At 37.9% G+C, this 21,800-nt stretch overlaps 1 protein-coding gene across 8 annotated transcripts in view; it reads left to right on the top strand.

Moving 5' to 3' along the window:
* Positions 1-21,800, top strand: part of RABGAP1L (RAB GTPase activating protein 1 like) — a 765,799-nt gene that overhangs the window by 175,449 nt on the left and 568,550 nt on the right. The gene's annotated exons all lie outside the window — the stretch shown is intronic.

The raw sequence follows: 21,800 nt of genomic DNA, 5'->3' as shown, positions 1-21,800 counted from the left end.
TCTTTTGTATATAGCATCTCTCACATAGCAAATCTTTTGAGATTTATGTATGTTGTGTCAATAGTTGGTTCCTTTTTGTTGCTGAGTAGTAATTTATCGTAAAGATATGCCACAGTTTACCTCCTCACCAGTTAATGGACCTTTAAGGTGTTTCTAGCTGTTGGCTCTTTGCTGCTATGGATATTTGAGTACAAGTCTTGGGTGAATATCGGCTCTCATTTTTCCTGGGTAAATCACCTAGGAGTGGATTGTCTAGGTCTTATGATAGGGGTAGTTTAACTTCATTTAAAAATTTATTTATTTATTTATTTAAAAGATTTTATTTATTTATTTGACAGAGATCACAAGTAGGCAGAGAGAGAGAGAGGGGGGAAGCAGGCTCCCTGCTGAGTAAAGAGCCCGATGCAGGACTCGATCCCAGGACCCTGAGATCAGGACCTGAACTGAAGGCAGAGGCTTTAACCCACTGAGTCACCCAGGCGACCCTAAAAATTTATTTTTTATGAATAACTTTTTTATAAAAAAATATAATCTATTTTTCAAAGTAATTTTACCATTTTCCATCTTTATCAGCAACATATGAGTTACTTGCTCCATTTCATTTAACACATTTGGCAACTGTCAATTTTTAAATTGACAGTAGCTATTCTAGTGGGTGTATAGTGGTATCTTGTGACATTAATTTGAATTTCCCTAATGACTTACCATGTTGTTCAGCTTTTCATATGGTATTTGCCATTTGTCTATCTTTTTGGTCAACAGTCCATTCCGATCTGTTGCCCCTTTTTTTTTTTTTTTAAGATTTTATTTTTATTTATTTGACAGAGAGAGATCACAAATAGGCGGGGGGTGGGGGGAGAAGCAGACTCCCCACTCAGCAGAGAGCCCGATGTGGGGCTCGATCCTAGGACTCTGAGATCATGACCTGATCCAAAGGCAGAGGCTTAACCCACTGAGCCACCCAGCTGCCCCTCTGTTGCCCATTTTTATTTTTTTTTAAGGATTTTATTTATTTATTTGACAGACAGAGATTACAGAGATTACAGACAGGCAGAGAGGCAGTCAGAGAGAGGAGGAAGCAGGCTCCCTGCTGAGCAGAGAGCCCAGTGCGGGGCTCAGTCCCAGGAGCCTGGGATCATGACCTGGGCCAAAGGCAGAGGCTTTAACCCACTGAGCCACCCAGGCGCCCCCTGTTGCCCATTTTTAAATTGGGTTGTTTTCTGTTTGAATTTTCATATTTCATCTCTGTGTATATATGAATATGTAAAAGTCCTTTATTGATATATTTTGCAAATATTTTGTCCCACTGTATAGTTTGCCTTTTCTTTTTTTGAACAATGTCTTTCGGAGAGTAAAAGTTTAAGTTTTATAAAGTCTAATTTGTCAGGTTTTTTCCTTAATGATTTGTCTATGATCCACTTAAATTTTTATGTTTAGTTGGAGGTAGAGCTTAGAGATTTTTTGTTGTTGTTTTTGTTTTTTTGTTTTGTTTTGTTTGTTTTGGGGCTTAAAACTCCAAACCTGTTATTATATCTTATGGCTTCTGAAGATCAGGAATTAGGGAATGGTTTTTGTGGGCAGTTCTGGCTAAGAGTTTCTTATGAATTGTCAGGTGTTGTCTGGGGATATAATCATCTAAAGATGTCCCTCGTTGGGCCTGAAAGGGTCCCATTCACATAATTACCAAAATGATGCTGATGGTTGGCAAGCAACTTTGCTTTCTCTCACATGGGCCTTCCCACAGGGGCTGCTTGGGTGTCATTGTGAGATAATGGCTAACTTCCTTCAGATAGCCATCCAGGAGACCAAGGTAGAATCTGTAGTGCCTTTTATGTCCTAGCTTTGGAGTCATACAGTATCACTTTATTTTTTTTTTTTTAAATTTGTTTGACAGGCAGAGATCACAAGTAGGTGGAGAGGCAGGCAGAGAGAGAGGAGGAAGCAGACTCCCTGCTGAGCAGAGAGCCTGATGTGGGGCTCAATCCCAGGACCCCAGGATCATGACCTGAGTCGAAGGCAGAGGCCTTAACCCACTGAGCCACCCAGGTGCCCTCGCAATACCACTTTCATAGTATTCTCTTGATTACAGAGTTCAGCCCTTCCATTGCGTGACTCCACTATCTTCTATACAAGACTCCCAGGAACACTGTTGTGGTCATCTCTTTCCCAGCCAACACAAAGAGGAAAAGATCAGAGATTACAAGCAGGAGAATTTTAGGCCAGACCTAGAAACACACTCTTTTCTGGTAAATAAGAACCACAGCACTGGTTTGGGAATGTAATTGAGCTATATGCACAGGAAGAAAAAGCAGGTGTTTCAAGTATCTACCAGAAAGTAATTTGAGCACAAGATTTCAGGTAATGTTTTACAAAAATTCCGGTCTTAAATGAAATATACGGGGCGCCTGGGTGGCTCAGTGGGTTAAAGCCTCTGCTTTCAGCTCAGGTCATGATCCCAGGGTTCTGGGATTGAGCCCCGCATTGGGCTCTCTGCTCAGCAGGAAGCCTGCTTCCCTTCCTCTCTCTGCCTGCCTCTCTGCCTACTTGTGATCTCTGTCTGTCAAATAAGTTTAAAAAAAAAAAAAAGAAAAGAAATGAAAAATACATGGAACTAGAATTGGGAGAGAACAAAAATAATAGAATGAGAGGTGCTACTCAATAGGAATAGTTTATATTATACATTATATAATACATAATATAATTTAATAAATAAAAATTCCTTACTTCTATCCATTAACTTAAAAGAAGGTTAACTAACATGGATTAGGTATCTGATATGTGGCATATAGTGTATTAGATATTTAATAAATCTAGTTTTATATTTTACTCATATTAGCCCTGAGAAATAAGTATTATCATCTTTATATAACATATGAAGAAATAGACTTAAAAGTTTTGGGTAAATCGTTTGGGGTCAGAGGGCTAATAATAATATACAGAATCTGCGACACCTGGGTGAATCAGTTGGTTAAGCCTCTGCACTGAGTCCTGCATTGGGCTCCTTGCTCAGCAGGGAGCCTGCCTCTCCCTCTGCCTTCTGCTTCCCCTGCTTGAGAAATAAACAAACAAACAAATAAATAAAATATTTCCCCTGAGAAACAAATAAATATTTGAAAAAAATATATACAGAATCCAAACCTATGTTAGTCTCACTCTAAAGCCAGTGAATTTTCATGACCTACAAAATCAAGGTATTCTTCTTTAAACCATGAATTGTAACTCCACTCTCAATTGCATAAAAGGTAGTATTTTTAATTTATAGACAAGATATTTTAGATCTTACATATTTCAGATCCTATTCTAGATCTAATATCATATGCCTTGGATGGAAGACTATAATGTAACATAGTATGAAAATATAACATGAGACTCTATCGTCCAAATAGCATTTGTTGTGTGAAAGCACTTTTGGAGAGTGATTTCAGCATACAGATCAACTAGTGCATTAAAAAGACCTCTAATAAAAAAAAAAATAAAATGAAAAAGACCTCTAGATATAAAATATTTCAATTATGTTGGCCAGAAGCAAACATCCTTCTTTAAAACCTTTTGGAAGCCAAAATATTCTCTTCAACAGAAGTCTTTCAGACAGACAAGTCCAGCTTTAATTTATTTTCCATGCATTTTGTCTGACATATTACTTGATGTTATTCAAGGCTTAGAAGGGTATGTTTTGGTTTAGTGGTAATTACTTCAGGGGTGAGAAGATTTGAAAGTTGTGCAGATGCACTTGAAGGGAAGAGCTGCTTACTTATGGAAAGCAACATTACTAGAAAATGGATACATTGAGAAGTAAATGGCAAACCAAATGATCCCAGGTTTAGCTTGTTACTAATTAGCAAAATATTCAGAAACAGTCACTGCCAGGATCTTAAGATCATGTATCTGAGCATTGGAAAGGCCATTTTTTTAGTCTTATTGAATTAGGCACAAGCTTCATTTTTACTTTTATTGAAGTACAATTAACATACAATGTTATATTAGTGTTGGGCGTGCAATGTAATGATCCAACAATTCTAAACATTTCCATTGTAGAGCATGATAAGTGTAGTCACCATCTTCCTCCAGACAACATTATTGCCGTCTTACTGACTATATTCCATATGCCGTACTTTTCATCTTCATGACTTACTTATTTTGTAACTGGAAGTTTGTACCTCTTAATCCCCTTTCTCTCTTTTACCCATCTTCCCATTTTCTCCCATCTGGCAACTACCAGTTTGTCCTCTCTCTTTTTAAAAGATTTTACTTATTTATTTGAGAGAGAGAGAGAGAGAGCATAAGCAGAGGGAGGGGCAGAGGGAAAGGGAGAAGCTGACTCCCTGCTGAAGGCAGAGCGTGGTGGGGGGGGGGTTTAATCCCAGGTTGCCGAGATCATGACCTGAGCCGAAGTCATACGCTTAACTGACTGAGCCACCCAGGTGTCCCTGTTCTTTCTATTTAAGAGTCTTTTTTCCCCTTTGCCTCTTTTTTCTTTGTTCATTTGTTTTTTAGATTCCACATATAAATGAAATCATATGGTATATATCTTTTTCTGTTTGACTTATTTCACTTAGCATTTATGCCTCTAGGTCCATCAGGTTGTTGCAAGTCCTCAGGGAAATGTAAATCAAAACCACAGTGAGGTACTGCCTTACACCCATGAGAATGGCTAGAGTCAAACACATGAGAAATAACAAGTGTTGGCGAGGATGTGGAGAAAAGGGAACGCTTGTGCACTGTTGGTGGGAATGCAAACTTGTGCAGCCACTGTGGAAAACAGTGTGGAGGTTCCTCACAAAATTAAAAATAGAACTACCATATGATACAGTAATTCCATTATGGGGCATTTACCTAAAGAAAACAAAAGCACTAATTTGAATTGATAAATGCACCCCTATGTTTACTGCAGCATTATTTACAAAACCTAAGGTATGGAAGCAGCCCAAGTGCCCATTGATAGATGAATAGATAACAAAGAGGTAGTATGTATATATGATGGAATTTTAGCCATAAAAAAAATGACATCAAGCTTCATTTTTGTTGTAACCATTTTGGTAGATTTCCTTTGACACAGTTGTGTCCAAATGGCTACTTCAAAATGTGAGGAACAGAGGCAGAAGAGATACATTTGAGAATATTCTGGAGGTAAAATCAAGAGGTTTGTAAATTAATTATATGTCATGAGCAGCAGAAGGGAAGGGAAGAAAAAGAATTAAAGGTCACATCTAGGTTTCTAGTGTAGGTTGTTGGATGACTTTGGTTGAACAAATGAGACAAGAGGAGAAAGAATGGATTATAGGGTAAGGGTAAGATTTATTCTGTTTCAGACACTGATGAGTTTGAACTTACTGGACATTAAAGTGGGACTATTTTTCAGTTATTAGAAATAGTCTTTAACTGTGAGAGAAGTTTAATAGCTAGAGATAAAGGTTGGAGAGACATTAGGATGAGGTAGAATGAGAATGGCTAAAATTTCCTTGGGAGAAAATGTGGGAGGTGCAGGTTAAAAGTAGAGTTTAAGTGATCACTGACACTTGAGGGATAGATGTAGGAAGAGAAAGCCCAGCTAATGGATTTGCAGAAAAATGATCAGAACATTTTGAGAGGACGAATAACAGACTAAGTAGTAGTAACAGCCTGAGGAGTGGAGATTTATAAGGTGGGGGTGATGTGCAGCATTGCCACATGGAACAGGGAGGTTCAATATGAAAGGACCAAAAACTGTTAATTGGATTTGGTAAATTTTAGAAGTCTCCATGATGGTGATTTTACTGACGTTGGGAAATAAAGCCTTATTGTAGTGGATTTGGAGAAGGAGAACAATGTTCTTAAACTTTCAAGAAAGTTGATGAGAAGAGGAAAGAGATTGGATTAAAAACACTGGGTTAATTAGGCCAGAGAGGGGTAAGAACTTTGAGCGCATCTGTAGCTGGAAAGGGAGAGCTTAAATAGGGAGGAATTAGCCACTGAATGTGTAGCAGTCCAGGCTCCCGACATGCTTCTGTGTCTTTGCAAGTGCTGTTTACTCTGCTTGGAGGCTTTTTCCACTTAAGTCCACCTGGGTAAGCTCTACAACAGGAATGCATGTTAACAGTCAAAAGAAAATAGTAATTTTAGTGTACTGGCAGTTTCTATACTTAGAGATGTTTCAAAATATTTTCTATGACTTTTTTTTAGTCGGTTGCTCAGGCGAATTTACATTTAAAAAGTATTCAGCGTACAAGGGCTGAGTAAGGAGCTTGGTGAATCCACTTATCAAAAAGCAATGATAAAAGTCGATAAAATTGTCAAAAACCAGCCAGTTCAGGACTTGGGAAAGTGACAAATTATAAAAAACGGAGAAACATCTATTCAAGAAAAACTACTGAACTCAGAAAAGAACAGTCCGTATTTTAGTCCCCAAGGCTGCCCCCTTCTGCTCATTCCCACCATTGGCTTATTGTCATGACAGTTTTACAAGGGTGGGGCAAGCTGTGAAAACTAGGAGCTTTTGCCAAAACAGATCCATAAATACAGTGAATGAATTTGGGTGGCCAGAGGGGAGGGAGTCTGGGAGATGGGCAAAATGGGTGAAGGGAAGTGGGAGATATCAGCTTCCAGTTGTGGAATAAATAAGTCATAGGGATGAAAGTTACATATAGCACAGGGAATATAGTCAGTGGTCTAGTGAGAGCAGTGTGTGGTGACAGATGGGAGCTGTGCTTGTAGGGAGCACAGCGTAGCATATAAAGTTGTCGTCACTGTCTTGTACCCCTGAGACTAATGTAATATTGTGTGTCAACTATACGTCAATAAAAGAGGAAAGAATTTAAAAAAAGGGGGAAAGAAGGAAAATCAGTAGCTTTGCCTTAGCTGCTGGAAGGGGTTTACTTGATTTGGAGCAAACATAGAAACCTGTATTTCTGGAATGTTCTTGGAAACAGTAGTGATTTCTGTGGCAAAAAGATGGGAAGGCCAATGTTGTTAATAGCATGAGATCATAATTCTGGTTGGGGAAAGCCATAGGTTGGCCAGAATTTGAACAAGATTTTAGGAATAGGTGGGCTTTCATAAGATCGTACATGTTACTGGTGGTCTAGAAGACTGCGTCTGGTTGTGAGGCTATGCACACACTCAGGAGAGATCAGAGAGAGCCCTAACTAGTCACATATCCATTCTGGACCTGAGTCCTGTTTCCAGAGTTCCATCTCCAAAATGGTTTTGCTTTTCTTCTCTATTCAGCGGAGAGCAGCTGTGTTCCAAGTGGAATAAAGAGCTGAAGACTGGTTCTCCCAGGATCAAGCCTTTAGTCTTCCCTTGTCAGCAGGTGGCAGCTCCCAGGCTCCAAATCTCAGAATCCAGAATCTGACCTCTCTCTGACTGGATCATTGCCTATGCTGGATTATTGCCTTTGTCCCTATCTGGTTTCTCGCCTTTCACCCTTGGCCCTACCACCCTAGCTCGTGTTCACATGCACCGGCCATACATATTCTTTAGAAATTTATAAGGTTACTTTTCTTCTCCCCTTAAAGTCCTCTGTTGGCTTCTCATTTCACTCAGCCAAACATTCTTTTTACCAAGATCAACAAGGCTGAATGCAGTCTTGCTCTCAATTTTTACCTTTCTGACCTTATTCCCTGACACTGCCTCCCTCACAAATGCCACACTTGTCCTTTTGCTATTCTTCAGACACACCAGCTGTACGCTTGCCTAGGGCTGGAGCGCTCGCTGTGGCCGCTGGCTGGGACCCTTGTTCTTAGGTTGCCGCATGGTTCCCTCCCTCCTCTCATTCTAATTTTTCTTCAGTTGCCACCTTCTCATTGAGATCTTGCCTGCTCAGGAAATAGGAGGGATAATAATAAATGAATGAACAAATAATTAAAAACTAAACATATAGGTACAATATAATAGATATAACAAATGAATGTTTCTCCTTTTATAATGCCTCAAAATGATTGAATATTGAGAAATATTAGAAAAACAGATGTAACATTTTGGGATTGCATTTGAAAATATGAAAAACAAAAAATTTTCAGTTTCTCTTCCTTATGTATATGGTCTAAAGAAGAACAAGTCATCAGATTTCTGTTTTTCTAAAAATTTCTTGCTTTTGTTCGTAATGATTTTTCAGATGTCACCTCATCTTTTGAAATTCTGTTAGCCATCACCTTTTGAAAAAATCACAGATTTTACAAAAATCACAGAGTAAGAAGTAATACTTTTTTTTCTTTTTTTAATAGATCGGGCATTTCATACATTTTCAATATACTTTATTATTAGTTCTGTAATTGACATTTCTGTCAACGCAGACATCAAAAGTTAGAGCTGGAGGTGGCATAGGAATGTTTTCCTGCTGGGGGGAATTGGAGTAATCTTTTATTTAATTATTTTCAACAATTTGCCTGTCAAAGCAAAAGTGGAAGTTCAAGTCACTCTAAATTGTCTTACCTTAACCTGTAATTTAACTAAAAAGGGATACAGATTTAAAAGGACTAAAACTGCTCTTAATTTCCTGGGAAAGATCTAAAGTAAAATTAATTAGGATATCTTTGCATTTTTTCAAATGTTGTTTAAAAAATGAAGTGGTTTAAGGATATTAATTTGAATGCAAAGGCATCTTAGCAGAAAGGTAAGTCCGTCAGTCAATGCAACATCACCAGGATTATTTGAAAATTACATTATCACCTTTAGGCACTCCTGCATATTCTGAATTGCTCCTGCTTTTGAAACTTGAAGGGCCCTCATACTGTTTCATCTGTATTTCAAACTGGCTTTCTGTTTGTTACCCTGAAACTTGTATTTAGTTACTTGTAACATGGATAATAAATTATGTGAAGGCAAAAGATGACAAATACAATGTGATTTCCTTTAAGACATATGCCCAAGTAACTGTAGAAGACCAGAGCCACAGTAATATTAGATAAGCTTCTCTCCTGGTTGTACTTTTTATGTCCAGTATAATTTACAGTTTTTATATTGGGATTGATTAAAATGCTATCTAAAAAAAATTTCCTCATGATTTAAGTGACTGTTAGCTGTCTAACACAGCTCCTAACTCATTATAACTTAAGAGCAAAATAGTCTCAAACTCAATCAGAGGCTTATTTTCTCCTAATTTCTTAATTCATAGTCTGATTACAGAAAAGGCAATGACAAAGAGCTTTTACTACAGAAGCCAGTTTGCAGATGAAACTTTTTAATATTCAAATGAAAAGAAGATAGGGCATGTAGAAAAGAAGTTAGTTTTTTAGGAAAATGTAATGATCATATAGCACTTATGTGTGGCAAGCAAAACAGCTGCAGAAGTGCTACTCAAACTTTGAATGTGCACATACATTGCCTGGAGATCTTGTTGAAGTCAGGTCTTGTTTCTTACACCACACTTCCAGTCTCAAGGATTTAAATAGCCTGCTTATATTAATTAATTTAACCCTCATATCTTCCCTCACAGATCTGCACTATTACTATATCCATCTTGTAGATGAGCAAAATATGTTCCAATAAAACAATCTTGGCATATTAGATACTGTGTCAGATACTTTATTTATAAAATAAAATTTATAAATTTTATGTTTTTATAAATTTTATTTTATAAATTATAATGATAAATAATTATATTATAATTAAATTATAAATTTATAAAATTTATAAAAAGTCAGGTACTTTATAAAATTTGTGTGAGTGTGAGAGAGAGAGAAAGAGGAGGAGAGGGATGGAGAAAAGGATTTTATAATATTGTTTTATTCTTGCATTTTAAATGATCTGTTTCAACAGAGTGATTAAAAATACATTTGATAAGGGAAGGTATTTAAGAGAAAGTGGAGGGAAAGAGTGTATTAGTTATTAGTCGTTCCATAACACGTTACCAAAACATTTAGCATCTTAAAGCAATACACATTATCTCACATTTTCCATGGATCAGGAGTCTAGGCATGGCTTTGCCCAGGGCCTCACAAGGCTGCAGTCCAGAGTTTCAGTTAGGAAACTGAAATGTAAGGCTGAGGCTTGCGGTTCTCTTCAAAGCTCAAGTGATTGTTGGCTGAATTAATTTTCTTGCAGCTCTAGGACTCCTCGTGGCTTGCTTCTTTAGAGCCAACAACAGGAAAACCTACTGTAAGGGAAGGCCCAAGCCCTCTTTGAAGCATTTGCCTGATTAGGTTAGGCCCACCTCGCTAGTCTCACTTTGATTAATTAAAAGTCAGACTGGTTGGGAACCTTATGTCTGCAAAATCCTTTCCCCTTTGCCTTATGACACAACCTAGTCACAGCCATCATATTTACACATTCTACCTACACTCAATGGTAGGGATTTTGTAGGGTGTGTACCCCAGGAGTCAGGAATCTCTGGAGCAGTCTTAGAACTGCTTATCATAGAGAGGGTATGAACCAAAAATAAAGCAAACCTGTTGTTTTTTAAGCACCAGTTCAGTAACAGCCACTTTCACATACATTTTATTTCACTTGTCACTGTAATGATGCAACATAGGTACTATTACTTCCCTCATTTTGTAAGTTTATATCTCATTTGTCCCATTGGACTAGGCCCTAGTATATAAATATATGCAGTGTTGGCTAAAGAAAAAGATGATCTAAACAGCTCTTCCAAAGGGTACATGATGAATTGCCAAATGAATAATATGAGCATTTATTGGTACAGATTTCCAGTGTCTTTTCTCAAGCCATTTCCATTACTTGTGAAAACCTTAGCATCTCTGCCTGTTGAAGCCAGGGTTCAGCTGGCTATCAGTTTAAATGCCATTTCTTTATCACTTATCCCCAGTCAGAAGTGATCTGTTGTTCCTTGAATATAGAAGTCCACTGTAATTTTGCTTATCTATCTTTAATAACATTTATGATATTCTGTTAAATTACAGTTACATGTGTCTTCTCTTCCTTACGTGACTGTAAATTCCTTCTGACAAGCTTGGGTCTTTATTCATACTTGTATCTGTCCTCTGCTGGGCCTATCAGAGATTTCAACACAGTGGGTCACCAGTAAATGGTAGCTTTACTTCACTTTCAAGGGATTAAGTCAGGGAAAATTTGAATGAGTTAGTGGGATTCGGAAGAGTAGGAAGTATAGCATTTTGACATCTGTGAAAACAGGAAATATAGAGGCATGCAGAATCTGCAGTGTGCCTATGAGACAGGGAGTGTGAAGTTGGAGAGCCAGAGGGGGACCAGACTTAGAGGGCCACCCTGAAAACACTGAACAGTGTGGACTTCAGCTGTATGAAGTTATGGAGAATCATTGAGGGATTTTGAGCGAGGGCGTGCATGAGCAGAGATTTGAGTTAGGAAGATTAAGTGGGCAGTAAGCTATATAAAGTACAGTTAGGAACAATGAAGAACCTGTGATTATATCTCTAATTTGAAGAGATAAATCCTGAGCAAGGGTGCTGATCCTGGAAATAGGAAATGACTGATTTCAGGGAAAAAATTGATAGGAGAAGGTGATGAGTCATAGCTGTCTTTAACTGCCATATTCAGAGGCTTAGCGCTGGGTTAGCTTGCCCTGGAAGAAAGCGTATTGGTATATTAACTTCATTCACTTCAGAATTTTTGTGTGTACGTACATACTCTGAGCACTGCGATTAGTTCCTTGGAAGGACTTACCTTAAAGCTAAACATCCTTATGTTTTTATGTGGGAATGAACGTTTTAAACCCTTGCAGGAATTAAGTAATACAATGAAACATCACACTATATATTGGATTTGACCCAAATGTAATCAAGTGCCAAATGTGTGCCTTAGATTTTAAGTGTTGTGAGATTAATTAAGACTGTCATTTGGGCTCTTGATGTTTTCCCCTGCAGATAACCAGTGGTGTTTCAAAAAAGCAACTGCAGTCTAACCACTGGGTGCTTGAGTATGATTTGGTCCCGTATCATCTGAACTTAAGCACTTAGTAGTGATTTCTTCCCCTGTGACTTGTGTTTTATTTAAAAACCTAAACTATACAAAATTGTGGTGTTTAATTCATGATTACAGTCTGTTCAATCTAATCTTAATTCCACCTCAGTCATATGGTAATTTTTATGTTTTAAAATATAGCGCCTCTAAAGAATGAAAATCTAGAATTCAATAGAGAATAACTTACATTCTCAAATTTCTAGCTTGCATGTCTTCTACCAAAAAAAAAAAAGATGTCATTTTAGAAAGTAATTAATAGGGGCACCTGGGTGGCTCAGTGGGTTAAGCCTCTCTCTGCCTTCGGCTTGGGTCATGATCCCAGGGTCCTGGGATCGAGCCCTGCATGGTGCTCTCTGCTCAGCAGGGAGCCTGCTTCCCCCTTTCTCTCTGCCTGCCTCTCTGCCTACTTGTGATCTCTCTGTATCTCTGTCAAATAAATAAATAAAATCTTAAAAAAAAGTAATTAATATTTCAGTTTGACAGAGAATACATTGTAATCATTTCCTACAGCAGTATTTTTGTGTCTGGGAAGTTTATGGTCTTGTCCTTAACTGGAATCTAGTATTTTTTTTTTTTTTTAAGTGGTAAGATTCTTGAATTTGGCAGATTGAAATCTAATTCTAACATATTTACTGTGTATGGGACTGATTTCTATTATATTTAAATTGTACAATATATAGACTAGTCTTTTATATATATAGTAAGTATATCCTCACTTTTCATAAAATGGATTTTTTTTTTTGAAAAATATATTGGGCATTTGAAAAAAAATCATCTTTAATGTTTTGAAGCAAATAGAAATGGTTTCTCTGCAAGGGTCCCAGGTTTGGCACACTGTGGCCAAACTAGCCATAGTCTGGTTTTGTTGTAATGGCTTCTGAGCTAAGAGTGGTTTTTATATTTTTAAAGTGTAGTAATAACAACATCTTCTCCCAACCTCCCCCCCAAACCCCCCCCCAAAAAAAAATAAAGAAGAGGAAAGAGAAGAACATGTGATAGAACTGAAATTATTTACTGTTTGGACCTTACGGAAAAGTTGGCCAACTCTGACAGTCACACATATTTGTGAATGTGAACGTTTTATGTAATTCCTAAAATTCTGTAAAATATACTGTTATTACTATGCTTTCTTTTGTATTTATAACCGGGGCCACATTTTAGTTAAAGTTTTTTGTTAGTTGCATTTGTTACATAATAGATGCCCTTCCTATTATAAGTACTCCAAAGTAAACTATTCTTATAAAAATTTTTACCATGAGTAGTGTGTTACAATAAAGTTTTAGTGTATTTCTAATGAGAAGTTGGTAAAAAATGAATTTTTTTTTTCATTTTGAGATGTCCTTAAGTGGAGCACTCAAAATTCATGAACTGAGGTTGTTCTTAATAGGAGATATATTTGAAAGGAAATATGAGAAGTAGCAAGAAAAAAAAAAAGCTTGTAGAGTTACTGTTTCATCATATAGGTGTGATAAAAAGAACCCATCTTTCTCATTTGGTTATTTAGTGTGCCTGAACAATTTGTTGGTATTTAAGGTATACCTTAATACAACTCTTGGTTGTTTTGGCAAGCCCCAAGTGTGTATTTACTTCAAACTAGCATAAGTGGATAATCTAATAGAAGTACATTTTGATATCTTAAAAATATTTTCAATATTGTTATATAAGCTCTTTTCAGGGAAGATTGATACTTGGTATTAATATAGTACAGCATCTTTGGTTAGAAAAATCAGTCTTAAAGATAATTTTACTCAAATGATTTTTTTAAATATATGAACTTAAAGTTTTAACTTTATAGTAAGGATAAGATTGTGAATGTAGTAAATGAGTTGTGAATTTCTGTATTGCATGCTTTTAGAAAAGAACTTAAGTGTGTATTTTTAAATGCTTCTGTTTGGTTATTAAACTTCTATAGGTTTGGTTTTCTTATATGGAGGATTTTGTTTTGTTTTGTTTTGTTTTCATGCTGGGGTCAGTTTTTGTTCATTTAGTACTTTGTAGGTATACCAGTTACCTTAACTGAAACATTATTAATGTAATGATATAGTATCAAGAATTAAATGATCATGTCTCCCTTTCTATATTTTTTCTAATTTTTAAAAAATAGTCCTTTGACTCTTAATCTCACAAAACAAACTGAGGGTTGCTGGGGGGAGGGGGGTTGGGAGAAGGGGGGTGGGGTTATGGACACTGGGGAGGGTATGTGCTATGGTGAGTGCTGTGAAGTGTGTAAACCTGGTGATTCACAGACCTGTACCCCTGGGGATAAAAATAAATGTTTATAAAAAATTAAAAAAAACGTCCTTTCAGAGGTTAGAAAATAGTTTGAATTAACTAGCACCCCTATAGAAAGGTATCCTAGTTCTTCATTTAGTGCTATTTTCATGTTATTCCGAAATGCATGTGGCTATCTTTCATTATTTTTCTAACTTTGGTGTGATAAAAGCTTCACATTTCCCATCTCCTGAATGTCAGTTAATGTGATGCCTCTTTGCCTCGCTTCATGTCTCCAACTTCTTGTAAGATGACAATGAAGATTAATATTATATAATTTATCTTAGAGACATTGTCAAAATACTGCCTTTGTAATTTTCCTCTGAACACTTTCTATAGATATTATAGGATAGGATGAAGATTTGGATAGAAAAGGATATTAGAAGGTAAGAGGGAGGCTGAATTCAAGAAACTATGGTTATGCAGAATTGTTGGATGTAGCACCAAGGCTTGCTACACCAGTTTGCATGAAAACTTGAGCACTTACGTTTCTTACTACTCCCAGGTTCCGATTACATACAAAGATGTTTTCATTTGAAATCCCTAAAGTTTAACTGACATGAGATTTCGCCCTTCTTTGCCCTTGAAACCCCTTTCTTGTACTTAAAGTAATTCATAGAATAATTGGGAATTCAGGGAAAATCTCTGGTATCTAAAGTTTTAAGTTAATATAGGATTTCATTCCTGACATTTCTTTTTAAAGCAAAGTAATTACCTTATCACCTGAGGATTTTAGGTTTTGTTTTGTTTTAATGAATATGTTTCAAAAGTCCAAGGGTCTCACATATTTACATGCAAAGCAATTATATTCTAAATAAAGTTATATACTGGTAACTTTCTGGAGATTGGAAGGCTTAATTTAATCCTGTAGTTTTTTTTTTTTGGGGGGGTGGTAGTGGGCCTGACCTTTAAATGATAGATAAGTGAACTTTGTACTTGAAGGGTCACTGCTACTAGCTAAATGCCACACAGTTTTTAATATAAATTTTACTTGATTTTATTTAACTTTCTACAACATTTTTACGTGTAATTATATTTTCTAAGTAGCTTAGTAAAGCCTGTGTTTGAAAAGTTTGTCTAGATCCAGTATGCTTAGGGAAGAATAAGAATATTTATTCACAATGGCTGCAGCTTACTATGATAATAATAATATTTTAAATGATAGCTGAAAAAAGAGAGGAGAGTGGTTAGAAACAGTCTAAAGTTCTTAAAATAATTACTATTATTGACAAATGATGATGTAAATGTAAAGAAAAACCCCAAGTGGACTTTCTCTGAGATAAATTTCTTTCTAGTAAATGTTGTTGATGTTTGTCATTTAAATTTTACTGCCTACATGAATCAACTAAAATGGTTTTTGACTGGTTTGTAAAAGTCATTTAATCAAAATTTTAAGACATTTAAATAAATTAACAGAGCTACTGAAAAATTGTCTGTGTAAAGCCAGCCACCGGTTTATTATTTGGAAGATAAGCAACTTTGTATTAGAAAACAAACAGAGAAATATATGGAATTTCTTTTCTCTTTTTTATTGTTAAAAAACTTAAATAAATATAAAATGGACTCTGACTGCCCACCAATTCTGATTCTCCAGGAGAAGTCATTTAATAGTTTAGATATTTTTTCTTTTTCCAAAAGGAATATTTTGCATATCCTGTTTGGCAACTTGCTTTTCTCATTAAACAATGTATCTGATAAGAACACTATGTTAAACTATTTCTTGCTTTCTAATTAAAATAGTGTTCTGTCAGGGCATGGATATAGCATAATCTACTTTTCCAGATCTCTCTCTCTTTTTTTTTTTAAAAAGATTTTATTTATTTATTTGACAGACAGAGATCTCAAGTAGGTAGAGAGGGAGGCAGAGAGAGAGAGGAGAAAGCAGGCTTCTCACCGAGCAGAGAGCCTGATGTGGGGCTCGATCCCAGGACCCCGGGATCATGACCCAAGCCGAAGGCAGAGGCTTTAACCCACTGAGTCACCCAGGGGCCCCCCAGATCTCTTTTGAAGGTTCTAAAAGCAATTTCTATTTTTCTTTGCTTTTTCTTTTTTGGCTATTATGGCTATTGTGAAGAATAGTTGGCCTTATATATATATATATCTTCTGAAGCGCAAATTCAGATTTCTAGATATTACTGTGGTGTGCACAGTCTGGTTTTTGATGGTAGTACTAAATTACTCTCTAGAAAGACTGCAGCTTTATGTTCCTTAAAGTAGTGTATCTGGGCGCCCTTTCCTTCAAATCTTCACACAGAGGAGATATTATCAGTCTTAATGTTTACTGCTTCCATGATGTGATAATAGCAATAATAGGAGGTAACTTTGGTTGAACATTTATACATGCCTGAGACTATTATCAGCACTTTTTGGATGTTCTCCACATTGTGAAGTGAGCTATTTCTAGTCTCTGGTCTTTGTTCCCATAAGTGAGTAGTAGATGGTCTATAGTCATGCCCAGCGTCCTTCAGAGTTCTTGTGGCTGGTTGGATTTATGTGGCCACTGAACCCACTTTTTCTGCCAATCTAATGATTAGGATTTAGACTAAAATACTATAGTGACTATCTGGGCGTGATCGTTCACACACCCAGTGATGTTGATCCAGCTGCATGTTTTCTGTGTATCTTTGAATTAGAAGAGAGCCTGGGTCGTCTACTGCCTGCCTTCTCCTGAAGTAGAATCCCCTTAATGCTGGGCAAGTAAACTGGTTTCTGTGGGAACAGATTGGGGCCACTGATTCACCAGGGTCACTAATTCCACTTTCTAGTGAAAAACTATGTGGATTATACATTTAATTCTCACACTGGCCCAATAGGGTAGTATTCTATCCATTTTTTAGTAGAAAAAAATTAAAGATAGAGAGGTTAAGCAGTTTGCCAAGGTCACACAGTTTGTGAATATTTTTCTCGCTAAAATCTTTTCTTCCTTTTTCAGGCTAAGGCCTTGCTTAAATCTCCCTTTTTCCTCCTCAGGCACTGTCTTTATTACAGGAGGGGGCAGGGTATGACGAACTCCTGTTGTTTCTCAGGAGTTTGGGTTGAAGCCAGAAAGCTGATAGCATCTGTGACCCCCCCCACCCAAGTGCATGTCTGTGGGCATGGCTTGGGGAGGTAGATGTCTGAGGGAAAGGCCTGAGGAGAAAGATGCTAACTATTGGGTTCTCTTTATTCAATCTATAACAAGCAGGAAAATTTTAATAACCTCAAATCACTAAAATATTTAAATTTGGGAGACTGGCAACAAGTTAGGCATTATATACTTGCTCAGAGAATGTACTCAATAAATGCTATTTGAATTTAATTTTACTGAACTATGTCATTTGTAGTTCTGGAAACTGAGACCTTGGAAAAAAGTGACAAGTGTCAGGACCAGAATCTAGGCTTCTACTACTTATAATTGTATTGTGCAAATAATTAACTCCTTTAGCTGAAGCAAGACTGTGAGAGCTTATTAACTATTTGCAGAAAGATTATAGAAGTAATTCATATGTCAGTTAGTATCAGTAAGGAGAGGGCTTTATTCTTTAGTCGGAGAGATTATGACTCTTGTCACACCAAGGGGATGTAGTGTTTTAATGATTTGAGTATGGCATTGGGAGCAGAATGACTCAGATCTTTTATAACTACAGGAAGCAGGCTGAGCTTTCTGAAAACTTAGTGCTGAAAATATCACACTGGCTTTAATTTGGGGGCTAGAGTAAATATTTGTAAAATGTATGTCAGCAGAAAGGCTACACAATATTGTACTGTTACTATTTTCATGATACTATAAATAGAGACAGGTGAATAAGTTAATAAAAATTCTAAGTGGTACCCATTTGACCACATCAAAATATTTTGAGAGGTATTTTATTTTTAGTTTTTGCAAGAGAGAGCACATGTGGTCGGAGGGGCAAAGGGAGAGGGAGAGGGAGAGAAACTTAAGCAGGGTCCGCGCCCAGCAGGGAGCCAGACTCAGGGCTCAGTCTAACGACCTCAGTGACCTGAGCCAAAATCAACAGTTAGATGCTTAACCGATTGAGCCACCCAGCTGTCCTTTGGAGGGGTATTTTAAATACACAGAAAGTTTGTTTTTAAAAAACCCAGAAATTTGGAGTTAGATAATTAGAGCTTTAATTTGTCCTTTCTCTTTGTACCAAAACCACAAATAAATTTTACATCAGAGAAATAAAGGTTTTAGATTTTACCAGTCTCTTCAAGATTACCTGGCTTTTGTAATCACCTCTCTCCCCATAACCTTTATGACTCTCTAGTGCTGATTTTCTCTTACTTGCCTCTACCATTCCCCCAGCTTTGCTTGTCCCACTTACCCTCCCTTTCCAGATTCCTTCTTCCAATCATCCTACATTCACTTACATTTAAAGCCTGTTATGTACAAGGCACTGTACTAAATGCTTAGGACCAGTACCTATCTTCAAGGAGTTTGCAGTCTAGAGGTAGAAAGACATATGTGTACAATAAATGCAAGATAGAGGAGCTAAGATGTGGAGTAGTAGGTGGAACCTAGGCTTGCCTTGTTTCTTGTACACAGCTAGATAAATCTCAAAGCACTCTGAATACCCAAGAAATCGATCTGAGGACTGACAGAACAAACTGCATAACTGGAGGGAGAGAAGAGGCCACATGGTGGAAGGTAGGAGGTGTGGAGATGTGATTTGGGGGAGAAACAGATCAGAGGTGCTGTGGAGGGGAGGGAGCCCTGGTTGTGGGGAGAGAGAGAGAGAAAGAAAGGAAGAGAGAGGAGCACACAGGGGATCCCACAAGGAAAACAATTCCCCAAAGCCATTGGCTGGGAAAATGAGGGAGGCCGGTTTTTCTGAGTGTTTACAGTCAGTAGGCCTCAAAGACTGGAGTTTTTAGAAGTCCATGGCATGGCTGGCGTGGAGCCCTCAGGGAGCTGAAACATTCCTTTGGAGAAGGAAGGCAGGGAGCCCAGGAGCAAATGGTGGGATCCTGGGATGCGCTGGGAGAGATTGTTCCCCCTTTTTGGAGTATATCTAGGCGCGGTGGCATTGCCTGTCCGGGGATAAAAGAGCTGGTGGGTGCTGTTACCCTCCCTGCCCCTCAGCACAGTTGCAGGGACAGCTGCTGAGGGCAGCTACCCTGGAAATGGTCTCTTGGCTGCCCTTTACTCCAAACTCCACAATCCTGTGCTTTAGTGCAGCTGCCTTTCTGAGACAAACCTGCATTAGTCCCAGCATGTGGGTCCCTAAAGTTTTAAAACTCAGCCAGCCTGGGGCACCTGGGTTGCTCAGTGGGTTAACGCCTCTGCCTTTGGCTCAGGTCATGATCTCAGGGTCCTAGGATTGAGCCCTGCATCAGGCTCTCTGCTCAGCAGGAACCCTGCTTCCTCCTCTCTCTGCCTGCCTCTCTGTCTACTTGTGATTTCTGTCAAATAAATAAATAAAATATTAAAAAAAAAAACAAACAAACAAAAAACACCTCAGCCAGCCTGCCTGGAATAGAACAGAGATGTACTGTGCTGCTGGTGGGGCGGGGGGTGGGGCACATGGCCCCAGACACAGGGTGAAGTCAGGGATCCAAGGGACACTTGGGACACACAAGTAGTGATTGCTTGCTCTTCTGGGAAGGCTTCCTGGACAGCAATGGGTGCGAAAGCACCTCTCTGGAGATGAGGGAGGGGGCTGGCAGCCTTAATGCTTACACCAAGCACTACCTCGCCACCCCCCCAACTCTGCAAGTGCTGCTTTTCCTGGGCAAGTGTGCCTGAGAACCAGGGCAGTGGAACCCTCCGCTAGAAGATGAGCACAAACCCCCTGCTCCCACCACCTGCTGACTATAGTGTTTTGCAACACTAGGTCCAAACACTACCCACTGGGGGCAAGGCGAAACTGCAGAGGACTGACCCGGGGGAAAGAGAAGCCAAAAGATAGCAGCAGAATACACACAGCATACACCAGAGACACTTTCTGAAGCATCAGGCCCCTGCACTCCACTCTTCTTTATAAAGCCATTACTCTCAGGGGCAGGAAACAAAACCAGCTTTTCTAACACAGAGAAGAAGGCAGAGCTCTAAACAAAATGCCAAGATGGAGGAATTCGTCCCAAAAGAAAGAACAAGAAAAGGTTACACCCAGGGGTCTCATCAAAACGGATATAAGTAATATGACTGATCCAGAATTTAAAGCAACAATCATAAGGATACTAGCTGGGCTTGGGAAGAGCATAGAAGACACCAGGGAGCCCCTAACCACAGAGATAAAAGACCTAAAAACTAGTTAGGCCAAAATGAGAAATGCAGTAGCTGAGATTTGAAACTGACTGGATGTAATGACCATAGGATGGAAGAAGAAGAATGACTAAGTGATATAGGTAATGAAATTATGGAAAACAGTGAAGCTTAAAAAGAAGAAGGAAAGAAAAATATTAGCTCATGAATATAGACTTACGGAACTCCGTAACTCCATGAAGCACAATAACATACATATCATAACAGTCCCAGAAGAAGAAGAGGGAGAAGGGGGCTGAAGGTTTATTTGAGGGAATGATAGCTGAAAATTTCCCTAATCTGGGGAAGGAAACAGATGTCCAGATCTAGGAGGCACAGAGAACTTCTATTATAATCAGCAAAAGCAGGCCAACACCAAGACATATTATAGTTAAGTTAGCAAAATAATGAGAAAAAAAAAATCCTAAAAGCAGCAAGACAAAAGAAGTTCCTAACTTACAAGGGAAAACAAATAAGATTAGCAGCAGATCTTTCCACAGAAGCTTGGCAAGCCCGAAACAAGTGGCATGATATATTTCAGGTGCTGAATGAGAAGAATATGCAGCCAAGAATACTCTATCCAGCAGAGCTGTCATTCAGAATAGACAGAGAGATAAAGAATTTCTCAGACAAAAACTGAAGGAGTTCATGACCACCAAGTTAGCCCTGTAAGAAATATTAAAGGGGACCCTGATTTGGAAAGAAAGACAAAAAGCAAGGACTAGAAAGAAAAAAATCTCCATAAATAATGACAAAACAAATAATAAAATGGCACTAAGCTCATATCTATCAGTAATTACTCTGAAATAAGTAGACTAAATGCTCCAATAATAGACATAGGGTGCTACAATGGTTAAAAACAAACAAACAAAATAAAAACCAAGACTCATCTATATGCTATCTAAAAAGTGAGACTCTTTTTAGACCTAAAGACAAAAGTGAGGGGATGGAGAACGATTTATCATGTTAGTGGATGTCATAAGAGAGCTAGAATAGCAACACTTATCTCAGACAAACTGGATTTTAAGCCGAAGACTGTAATGAGATGAAGAAGGGGACCATGTCCTAATAAAGGGGTCTATCCAACAAGAAGATTTAACAATTATAATATTTATGCCCCCAATTTAGGAGCACCCAAATATATAAAACAATAACAAATGTAAAGGAACTCATTGCTAATAATACAATAATAGTAGTGGATGTTAATACCCCACTTGGATTGATGGACAGTTCATCCAAGCAGAAAATCAACAAGGAAACAATGGCTTTGAATGACACACAGGACCAGGTGGACTTAACAAATGTCTTAAGAACATTTCATCCTATAACTCCAGAATACACATTCTTTTTGAGTGCACATGGGGCATTCTCCAAACTTGATCACATACTGGGTCACAAATCAGGCCTCAACAAGTACCAAAAGATTAAG

Source organism: Mustela erminea, chromosome 17 (assembly GCF_009829155.1).
Source record: "Mustela erminea isolate mMusErm1 chromosome 17, mMusErm1.Pri, whole genome shotgun sequence".
Classification (NCBI taxonomy): domain Eukaryota; kingdom Metazoa; phylum Chordata; class Mammalia; order Carnivora; family Mustelidae; genus Mustela; species Mustela erminea.
Note: the sequence above shows the minus strand (reverse complement) of the source record. Positions and strands in the feature narration are given on the sequence as shown.